Here is a 12,113-nt window from a genome sequence, read left to right as displayed (position 1 = left end):
CACTGGAACAAGAACAGAAAATTGCAGGTGGTGTGTTCCAGTGCTTGCCTAGTGCTTGCCTGTGGGGGCAATTGTCAAGTTCAAATGCTTCCAGATGAAGAAAGCAGAGCTTGCAGTATTCAGTGTTGCTGACCCTCTTGCATTTTTGCTTTGATCTGGGGGTTGCATGCCTAGAAGCATAGTTGCCAGTGCTAGCAATGTAATTGCACTTGTTCAGGGTTCGCTGACTCCCTGGTAGTTAGAGAAATGACAGTTAGGCGGTTTTTCATCATCGAGATAAATAGTACTCCCTCCGTAAACTAATATAAAAGCGTTTAGATTACTATTTTAGTGATATACACGCTCTTATATTAGTTTATGAAGGGAGTATAAGTGTAACGGCATGTAGCTAACTGGGTGCGAAAAATTTCAGTGGATAAAATAGCTAACATTAGACTAAGGAGGCAGTTTAAAGTCTGGTTGCTGTTGCAACCATACAGAATGTACAGTGGTGGCATTAATACTTTTAATTTCTCATTCGAACACTGTGTTTCCTTAATGTTGCAAAAATAAAGCTATACATGGATGATGGTCTGTATTTGAGGACCGTTGCTGCAACTCCAAGCCGCCCACCTTGCCCAAACCACACCAGTGCATTTGAGAAGGCCGTTCATAGCTATGCCGAAAACCCAACTGAGAATGTAATAACCCCAACTGTCGGCACATCATTCGACTCGGTTGGGGAGGCATACGACTTTTACAATTTGTATTCATGGGAAAAGGGCTGTGGTATTCGATGCGGTAAGAGCCGACTGAATGTTGAGAGGACGAAGTGCATGCAGGAAATAGTCTGTGGTTGCTCGGTGAGTATGGAATTTTTGCTTTTTTGCTGGGGCTACTGACAGAGTAGAGTTGCTGTACATTGACTGAATTTCCGGAAATTTATGCAGGGGAAAGCTGGTGTGGAGAACACAAGGTCATGTCGCGAATGCCCTTCTCTGATAATGGCTGGTATATCGCAGATACATTGGCGGGCGGATGCCATTTGTTTGTGAGTATGTTTTGATCATGCTGTTTGTGCTGAAAAATGTAGGACCAATGCATCAGAGGCAAGTGGCGAATGCAACGACTGCTGTGTCGAGGCATAATGCCATTGATGCAGGTCCCCCGGGCTTCGGGCGTAGCACGGCCACATCTGTTGGTGTGCAACAGAAAGAAGGTATGATGAGTGTTCACTGAATGAAAACAGGGATCTCCTGAACAAGCTAATTAAAATGGAACTGTTGGGCTTGGCAGGAGATGAAAATGAAATGGGGAATATCTTGCAAGAGATCACAGAAATGCAAGCTACTGCTGTAGATGGGGGGAGAAGACATGTAATTTCATCGTGCAAAAATATAACGATTGGCATGGAGTGTGCTAGAGCCAGGAATGTCACTGTGAAACATGAGAATGATGAGGATAGCCGTAGACAGCCTCGTGTGCTAGACATTGACGGGGAGTGTGCGAGGAAGCTCCAGAAAGAGCTGGACGAGGAATGTAAGTAACTTATTTTTTTCCAAGACTGAAGATATATTTGTGTTGTACATAGCGTAGTCCAAAAACAAATAGAGGTTAAATTAACGACTAGGCAATGGAGCAGTTGGCAAATGATGATCAGGTTGCATGTATGTATCAGAAGATGTATGACCAGAATGGTGAGTGGGATACAAATACAAGTAGATGTTTTTTTGTAGAAATGATGGCCATGTTGCGGTTAGCTAATGTCTTTGTGTCTTTTGTATAGCCACTGACAAGCAAATCAGGGTGGCGACCACACATCATGGTCAGGGAACAGGGGCAGGTGGTCATAGAGCATCAGGTACATTTGTGGAAAAAATTCAATTCGTATTGACAGAATGATTTCACATTCACAAGTGCGTGTGATGATTTTTCTTGCTTTGTAGACGTGGGAGTTCAGACGAGGTTGGACGATTTTTTCCACTGTCGGACTGGTCTGGGCAGACAATGAACCACTGAAGGTATTGTTGTGGGATGAGTAGAAGTAGCATATGACTGGCTAAACAAGGATGCTAAACATGTTTGATTTGCAGGACGGAGATGTGTCATTCGGAAGAAACGTAAGTGCAGCAAGAAATCAAGAAAGGGGAGGGCTAAACAACGAGGTTCTCAAATATTGTTCAGACGATCTGTCCAACAGAAAGCTCTGAATCAGATGACAGCAGCACAGATGACGGGAACATTGCTTACTACATAGTACGTAGACCGATCCGTTTGTCAATTTTGTGTACATGTTTCATATATGTGTGTGTGTGACAATAAAGCATTGGAAAAATCTTCAGGAGTTGCCAACATCGAGACGAAATACTATGCCAGTGAGGTGTGGGTGGGTGGCAGCAGATGTGGGGCGAGTTGCTGCGCCTGCTGCAGAGGTCGCAAATGTTTCCGTAGTCAATAATCCTGGTCAATAATAATCCTGGTCAGTGCACATGCTTACCTTGCTGACTCTTTTACCATGATTTCTATTCATATATGAACTGAAATATGAAAAAATGGTTCGGGTGCAGAACATTCAACTGGTTACACTTACGAGAGGACAACAAGTGAATGTCCGAATAACCTCAACAGCATGCTTGACAGATATACGAGATGTTGGTGCTGGACAGCAGCCTGTGGCATCATTCTCCGCTGAATCATCACTATTTATGTTGCTAGGAATCTGTAGGTTGGCATCGCCCGTATCCCCTTCACAGCTATCTTCATCGGACATGTTGGGTCTGCAACATGATCAGAGAAGTTAAACCTGATATACAGTCCCTAACCAATGGAGTCACATGATGCAGTGCACGTACATCTAAAATGGATTGAGACTGATAGTAGATGATGGTTTTCAATAACTGTATAGGTGAACCGGAATCTCTAGTATCGTAGTGATTGTAGATGATGGTTCTGGAATCTGAATCTAATTAAACACTGAAACCTATATTTTCTTATACACTCAAGCTAGAAACTGAATGTAGAGATGTATTGGCTGCATCTGAAGCGTGAATGAAGAAGTAATTATAAGTTATGGACATCCGTCTTGGTTTGAAATGATTTCTATGGAGCGAACTAGGCATATGTGGCTGCCAAATCTACCAACTCCTAATGAGGATCTGGCTGATCCAACCGGTGAATAAAAAGGGTAAACATTAGAAGAGCGGCATGGGCAGCACAGGACGCGGTGATTACCGGAGAACCTCAAACACTCTGAGCAATATGTTAATTTACATATCCATGCTGGCATACAAATGACCTGACAAAATGCGTCGGGATGGTCGAGTTGAACACAAAAGAGAGCAGTAGAAACTAGACCGGAGGCACATAGTGGAATAATCAAACTAAAAAACAGTGGACTTAAGACTTAACTAGACGACTCCTCCATACTACATGGATCATTGACCACTAAACTAGCTGCTTCAGCATGGCGACGACGAGGATGAAGTTGGTTCCGGCCAGGAGCAGCGCCGTACGCTGGCTGTCAGTGAAGCAGCATTGAGGCGCCGTGCGGGCAACAGTGGACTGCTGCAGCGGTGGCTGGTTGCTTACATGGGCAGGCTGAATCTCCGCCTGTCCGCCTCGTCGAAGTTGTGCTCTCGCCTTAGTCTCCGCTGGAGAGGACCGGACGGCGGGATGGGTGGACGGCAAGGGAGTGATGCAGCCTGCAGCACATACGGCTGCAACAGGCCATGACGAGTCAGCTCCGACAGGTACGTCTTGGTGGATCTCATGAACTGGCATAGCCCAGCCTGCGTGGATCCTAAATTCAGCACCGGATTGGGAGTGGCAGATCTAAAAGTGATTGTTCATCATGGAAGACGGGCACTTACATCTTTCCTGACGCACTTGTAGTACCGAGTTCCGCTGCGAGAGACGAAGGTGACCACCTTAAGCATTTGGCGCAAGGAATCAGTGGCAGCACTTCGTCTGGCTGTGATGATGAAGAAGAAGCAGCCATGGTCGCCAAGGAGAGGATAAGGGTGAGGAGCAGGGCGTAGATGAATCTTCGAGAGCAAGGGGTGGTGCTGGCGACGCAGTGCAGAAACATTAAAATATCCTCGGAGGGCACCGTTTGGGAAGATAACGGATGAGCCATGGACCACGACGCAAAGATTCATCTGAGCCGCCTCGCACGGGATGACGGACGTCGAAATGAATGCGGTAGGTAAGTGGGCCATAGTCTGTGAAAAAGCAGACATACTATAGAGAATACGGACTAAAAAACAATCCCTGATGCGAATCTTAGCGCGAAAGAGCGGCTATGATAACAGGTGCATCTAAGCTCGAGCTCAGAATAGCACTTTCGCTGTAGAGGGGCCTTTTCCGTAAGAATACATAGGATTATAGGAAGGAAGAAAATAATCTTGTGAAGAACAGAGCACATTACCTTCAAGTCCACAGACGGCGTCGGGATGGGCAGCAGTCTCGTGCAAGCCATTGCTGAGAACGACATGAGCATGGGAGAGAAGCCAGCCCTGTACCAGCTCTGGACGTGAGCTGTCGGTCTAATTCCGGTGGAAGCAATCGAAATAGACCTCCTCATCGACGCCGGATGCATCTTGGGTGGAACTAAGGCAGGTAACACACCGAGGAGAAACGCGTCCAGAGAGGCGCGACGCCGCAGCAGAGGGGGGCCGGGCCTGCCGTCCTGCTGGAGGGGCGCCGTGCCGCATGTAGAGGGTTGGCTGTCCTGTTGGAGGGGCGCTGTTGCGCACGCAGATGGGAGGGCGCCGACGGTGTTGCCAGAGGAGCACCACGGTGAACGAAGAGGGTCGGTGGTCCTGCCGGAAGGGAGCCGGGCAGCACGCATAGGAGAGCTGTGGCAGCGGTCCTGCCTGAGGGTAGCTGAGCCGGCAGTCTTGCCGGAGGGGTGTCGCACAGCACGCAGAGGGGAGTTGCGCCCCTGATCCTGCACACTGACTTAGTAATTTTGGAATCACATGGATGCGACGCTGGCCAGGCATGTAGCGCCTATCTGCGAGGCGTTGCACAGTGTAGTGTGACGCCTTCGTGTTGGGCGTCACACAAAAAGGTCAGCCGCGTGAAATAGTTTCACGGGCAATTCATTCTGTGATTTGATCTCGTCCATAGGTCAAATTTGTCAATTTTGCCCCTGACGCGATCCAGGGGAAAGGGGGAGATTGGTTGGGCTGAATCAAGAAAACACGCCCAATGGGGATGGATGCGTCCAGAGCGGAGAAAGGGGATGCAGAGGTGGCTCTAACCACCGGCGAGTAAGGCTGGCGGCGGGAGGAAAACCGCGAGGGCTTCTCCAGGTCTGGCGGGGGGCGTGGAGCGTGGCCGTGTGGGGAATGATTAGATTGATTTTGTTTTTTTTTCTTTTCAAGGAAAATGACCTCAGGAGATGGGCTGCGTGGGGTGAATGAAGTGTGACGTGGCTGCCTGTGATTGGATGCTGATGTGTCTATCTTGCATGTTAAGATAAATCAAGTAGTGGGAGTGAACTTCTTAAGTATATAGAATTATACAATGTTGCACACATCACTGATTTGAAATTGCCTACATCAACGAAAGCATTTTTGCATCTGTCATGAATATAAAAAAAATGCCTACATCATCTACTAGGCGAGTATGAATATGCCTACATCCCTGAGAAGTGTTGCATCTACATCCACCACATACTTGCCTACATCGGGCGGTGTCGTCCTCTCACTCGTGAATTTGCCCTTAGCCATGAAAAATAGTTGTTGCATGTGCTCTCGCAAAACCCTATCGCAAAAACCCAATCTCCCCACCACCCGTACTTTGTGAAACATCTTGCAAAAAAACCCAGGACCATCTTATGTGCTGATACGCCTAACCCCTCATCGGGATTTTTTAAGCATGCATGAGGATTTCCGAGTGAGGAACTTCCGTGCATGGTGTGTGGATTTGCGTGTTGGAGGGGCTCATCTAGGAGCACCACCTTTGGATTCCCTGCCTGACTCAGGCGCTAGCACCCCACCACCGCTACCTCCCCCGCCTCTATCCCTATTATCGCCCTCGGCGGGTGCCGTGTTGGCAAAAAGCTCTATCCCCATTGGCGCGACAAAATTCATAGAGGGTGGAGCGCGAGAGATTGACTTTCCCTTTCGTAGATGTAGCAAATCATCCCGTCTCGCATCGCCGATATCCCCTTCACCTTAACCTCTTCCCCGGTCTTGTGCGCGAGGCACTTGGGGACAATTATGGTTCTTCGTTACCCCTACGCCCCGGTGTGGTGCTTCATTGTCGCCGACTTGCACTCCTCCTTGTCCCTACCACCATCGTTGAACTCTCATGGGTCACGCTAACCGGTGAGCCATAGGAGATTATATCTCTATCGTCGTATGGAGTGGAGTGGGAAGGAACAACGAGAAGTGAAAACTTATGGGATGAGTTTTCCCAACTCCGCCTCTCACCCTTCCCCGTTGATCGATCTTAGTCGGCCCCACCTGTCCAGGTGTCCCACATCTGGGAGCGTTGGATGGTTGAGCGTCAGTCGCTCACAACAGCGGGATCATGCGTGCACTACCCATCATCCGGGTTTTAAAAAAGTGAACACCTTCTGAGCTTACCTACATTGTACCAAGTACCAACAACCATCCACTGTAATCATTTAATAAAGGTTTAGTTGATATAATATGTAAAAATAGATTAAACAAGAATTGGAAATGGCATGTTTACTTGCGAAATTCATGATACAAAATGCTCATCAGTTTGTAGTTCTGTATGTCCTTTAGGGCTTTACTAATGTAGGTTTGTTGAAAATAATAAAAGTTTCTATGTACATGCACCCACATATGCTTACTTGAGCCTTTTATTTTATCCGTGTTTGATCTGCCATACTATATCCGTCTTTGAAATAATCATGTATTCATATTCACATCCTTTTGCTATCCACAAGATCCAAGAAAATTGTGGAATAGGATATGGTTTAAGCGCTATCTAACGGAATCCACTCTAGTTTCATCCCTACCACCTTTAAGGTGTAAAGTAAATTTCTACAAATGCCTAAAATAAATAATTTTGTCATAATGCAATTTTATATGTCAAAGTGGATTTTGTCTGCTGACCTGGGTCTCCTTCCAATATTCTGTATTGGTTTTCTTATTCTAAAAAGTTGTGATTTTTTTGATAAAAATCTTGAATGTTTTCCATTGCTATTGGGTGCTAAAATACGAGAGTTTGTTTCATCACAAAGCAAACAAACTTAACATAACATGGAAGTAGAAGCTATGCTATGAAAATGCACAATTGTTTTGATGAAATGTACAAGGATGCGATGGTATCTGTTCAAAAGTTTGTAGGTGTACATATTAGATCATGGTAAATGCCCATGATTTCTTTCATATATTTTCACATGTATACAACAAGAGTAGCACTACACCACGACACTCAAGCAATGTCGAACAATCTGTCGGCATATGTCACATAGGGTGACATAACATATTTAGTGTCGGTAAAGATATGTACTGACAGAAAGGAGTTATCGCCTATAGTGCTGCCATGAAAGGCCTTTCCTGATAGTTCTTTCTGTGCCGATAGAAAGTATGATAGTTATGGGAGATCTATTCCAACAAACATTTCTACCCTTACATATACTTCTCCACCGACACACAGTCCTTTCCCTTCAAATAATATGTCGGCACATTGATAACCCACAGTTATAGGGGATCATAATAGTTTTTGAGGGTAGAGTATTCAACCCAAATTTATTAATCCGACACAAGGGGAGCCAAAGAATATTCTCAAGTATTAGTAGCTGAGTTGTCAATTCAACGACACCTGAAGACTTAATATTTGCAGCAAAGTATTTAGTAGCAAAGTAGTATGAAAGTAACATTAGCAGTTTTGTAGCAATCATAACAGTGGCAATGGAAAAAGTAACTTAGCAAAGATCAATATGAAACAAGCTCATAGGCAATGGATCAATGATGGATAATTATGTCGGATGGCATTCATCATGCAACAGTTATAACCTAGGGTGACAGAGAACTAGTCCTAATTCATCAATATAATGTAGGCATGTATTCCGAATATAGTCATGCGTGCTTATGGAAAAGAACTTGCATGACATCTTTCGTCCTACCCTCCCATGGCAGCGGGGTCCTATTGGAAACTAAGGGATATTAAGGCCTCCTTTTAATAGAGTACCGGGCCAAAGCATTAGCACTTAGTGAATACATGAACTCCTCAAACTACGGTCATCACCGAGAAGTGTCCCGACTATTGTCACTCCGGGGTTGCCCGATCATAACACGTAGTAGGTGACTATAACTTGCAAGATAGGATCAAGAACACAAATATATTCATGAAAACATAATAGGTTTAGATCTGAAATCATGGCACTCGGGCCCTAGTGATAAGCATTAAGCATAGCAAAGTCACATCAACATCAATCTTAGAACATAGTGTATACTAGGGATCAAACCCTAACAAAACTAACTCGATTACATGGTAAATATCATCCAACCCATCACCGTCCAGTAGGCCTACGATGGGATTACTCACGCACGGCGGTGAGCATCATGAAATTGGTGATGGAGGATGGTTGATGATGACGACGGCGACGATTTCCCTTCTCCGGAGCCCAAAACGGACTCCAGATCTGAAGGAAACATGCCCTAGAGGCAATAATAAAGTTGTTATTTCTATTTCCTTATATCATGATAAATGTTTATTATTCATGCTAGAATTGTATTAACCGGAAACTTGATACATGTGTGAATACATAGACAAAACAGAGTGTCCCTAGTATGCCTCTACTTGACTAGCTCGTTAATCAAAGATGGTTAAGTTTCCTAGCCATGGACATGTGCTGTCATTTGATGAATGGGATCACATCATTAGAGAATGATGTGATGGACAAGACCCATCCGTTAGCTCAACATTATGATCATTGAGTTTTATTGCTATTGCTTTCTTCATGACTTATACATGTTCTTCTGACTATGAGATTATGCAACTCCTGAATACCGAAGGAACACCTTGTGTGCTATCAAACATCACAACATAACTGGGTGATTATAAAGATTCTCTATAGGTGTCTCCGAAGGTGTTTGTTGGGTTGGCATAGATCGAGATTAGGATTTGTCACTCCGTGTATCGGAGAGGTATCTTTGGACCCTCTCGGTAATGCACATCACTATAAGCCTTGCAAGCAATGTGACTAATGAGTTAGTTGCGGGATGATGCATTACAGAACGAGTAAAGAGACTTGCTGGTAATGAGATTGAACTAGGTATGACGATACCAACGATCGAATCTCGGGCAAGTAACATACCGATGACAAAGGGAACAACGTATGTTGTTATGTGGTTTGACCGATAAAGATCTTCGTAGAATATGTAGGAGCCAATATGAGAATCCAAGTTCCGCTATGGGTTATTGACTGGAGATGTGTCTCAGTCATGTCTACATAGTTCTCGAACCCATAGGGTCCGCACGCTTAACGTTCGATGACGATTTATATTATGAGTTTATGTGATTTGCTGACCAAAGGTTTTCGGAGTCCCGGATGTGATTACGGACATGACGAGGAGTCTCGAAATGGTCGAGACATAAATATTTATATATTGGACGACTATATTCGGACACCGGAAATGTTCCGAAGAAGTTTCGGATAAAACCAGAGTGCCGGAGGGTTACCGGAACCCCCCGGGGGAACTAATGGGCCACATGGGCCTTAGTGGAGAGAGAGATGGGCGGCTAAGGCAGGCTGCACGCCCCTCCCCCTTGGGTCCAAATTGGACTAGGGAAGGGGGGCGGCGCCCCCCTTTCCTTCTCCCTCTCTCCCTCTCCTTCCTTCCCCCTCTCTTCCCTTGTTGGAAACCTACTAGGAATAGGATTCCTAGTAGGAGTCCTACTTGGGGCGCGCCCTATGAGGGCCGGTCAGCCTCCCCCTTGCTCCTTTATATACCGGGGCAGGGGGACACACAAGTTGACAATTGTCTTAGCCGTGTGTGGTGCCCCCCTCCATAGATATCCACCTCGGTCATATCGTTGTAGTGCTTACACGAAGCCCTGCATCGGTAACTTCATCATCACCATCATCACGCCGTCGTGCTGACGAAACTCTCCCTCGACCTCAGCTGGATCTAGAGTTCGTGGGACATCACCAAGCTGAACGTGTGCAGATCGCGGAGGTGCCGTACCTTCGGTGCTAGGATCGGTCGGATCGTGAAGACGTACGACTACATCAACTGCGTTGTCATAACGCTTCCACTTTCGGTCTACATGGGTATGTAGACAACACTCTCCCCTCTCATTGCTATGCATCACCTAGATAGATCTTGCGTGATCGTAGGATTTTTTTTGAAATTACTGCATTCCCCAACAGTGGCATCCGAGCCAGGTCTATGCGTAGATGTTATATGCCCGGGTAGAACACAAAGAGTTGTGGGCGATAATAGTCATACTGCTTACCAGCATGTCATACTTTGATTCGGCGGTATTGTTGGATGAAGCGGCCCAGACCGACATTACATGACCGTGTTCATGAGACTGGTTCTACCGCCGTGCTTCGCACACAGGTGGCTAGTGGGTGTCTGTTTCTCCAACTTTAGTTGAATCGAGTGTGACTACGCCCGGTCCTTGTTGAAGGTTAAAACATCACACTTGATGAAAAATCGTTGTGGTTTTGATGCGTAGGTAAGAACGGTTCTTGCTAGAAGCCCGTAGCAGCCACGTAAAACTTGCAACAACAAAGTAGAGGACGTCTAACTTGTTTTTGCAGGGCATGTTGTGATATGGTATGGTCAAGATGTGATGAGATATAAATTGTTGTATGAAATGATCATGTTTTGTTAAAGTTATCGACAACTGGCAGGAGCCTTATGGTTATCTCTTTATTGCATAAGATGCAAGCGCCATATAATGGCTTACTTTATCGCTATGCGATAGCAATAGTTGCAAAAGCAATAGTTGGCGAGACGACCATGTGATGACACGTTGATAGATATCAAGATAATAGAGATCATGGTGTCATGCCGGTGACGATGGAGATCATGACGGTACTTTGGAGATGGAGATCAAAGGCACAAGATGATGATGGCCATATCATGTCACATATTTTGTTTGCATGTGATGTTTATCTTTTTATGCATCTTATTTTGCTTAGTACGGCGGTAGCATTATAAGATGATCCCTCACTAAAATTTCAAGGTATAAGTGTTCTCCCTAAGTATGCATCGTTGCGACAGTTCGTCGTGCCGAGACACCACGTGATGATCGGGTGTGATAAGCTCTACGTTCAAATACAATGGGTGCAAGACAGTTTTGCACGTGCGGAATACTCGGGTTAAACTTGCTGATCCTAGCATATGCAGATATGGCCTGGGAACACAGAGACCGAAAGGTCGAACGTGAATCATATAGTAGATATGATCAACATAGAGATGTTCACGATTGAAAACTACTGCATCTCACGTGATGATCGGACATGGTTTAGTTGATATGGATCACGTGATCATTTAGATGACTCGAGGGATGTCTATCTAAGTGGGAGCTCTTAAGTAATATGATTAATTGAACTTTAATTTATCATGAACTTAGTCTTGATAGTATTTGCAAATTATGTTGTAGAACAATAGCTCACAATGTAGCTCCCTGTTTATTTTTGATATGTTCCTAGAGAAAAATAAGTTGAAAGATGATAGTAGCAATGATGCGGACTTGGTCCGTGATCTGAGGATTATCCTCATTGCTGCACAGAAGAATTGTGTCCTGGATGCACCGCTAGGTGACAGAACTATTGCAGGAGCAGATGCAGATGTTATGAATGTTTGGCAAGCTCGATATGATGACTACTTGATAGTTTAGTGCACCATGCTTTACGGCTTAGAACCGGGACTTCAAAAATGTTTTGATCACCACAGAGCATATAAGATGTTCCAAGAGTTGAAATAGGTATTTCATACTCATGCCCGTACCGAGAGGTATGAGACCTCTGACAGTACTTTGCCTACAAGATGGAGGAGAATAGCTCAACCAGTGAGCATGTGCTCAGATAGTCTGGGTACTACAATTGCTTGGATCAAGTGGGAGTTAATCTTCCAGATAAGATAGTAATTGACAAAGTTCTCTATTCACTATCACCAAGTTACTAGAACTTC

The 12,113-nt window shown here is 45.1% G+C and overlaps 1 long non-coding RNA gene across 1 annotated transcript; it reads left to right on the top strand.

Moving 5' to 3' along the window:
- Positions 1-1,278: 1,278 nt before the first annotated feature.
- LOC119356054 lies at positions 1,279-2,764 on the top strand. The gene is made up of 7 exons (XR_005171810.1): positions 1,279-1,518; positions 1,622-1,676; positions 1,766-1,840; positions 1,926-2,000; positions 2,073-2,235; positions 2,322-2,458; positions 2,547-2,764. It is a non-coding gene; the product is annotated as an uncharacterized LOC119356054 (long non-coding RNA).
- The last annotated feature ends 9,349 nt before the right edge of the window (positions 2,765-12,113 follow it).

The sequence above is a fragment of the Triticum dicoccoides genome, chromosome 2A (genome assembly GCF_002162155.2).
Source record: "Triticum dicoccoides isolate Atlit2015 ecotype Zavitan chromosome 2A, WEW_v2.0, whole genome shotgun sequence".
NCBI lineage: Eukaryota > Viridiplantae > Streptophyta > Magnoliopsida > Poales > Poaceae > Triticum > Triticum dicoccoides.
The sequence above is the reverse complement of the archived record's forward strand: the minus strand, read 5'-3'. Positions and strand labels throughout refer to the sequence as shown.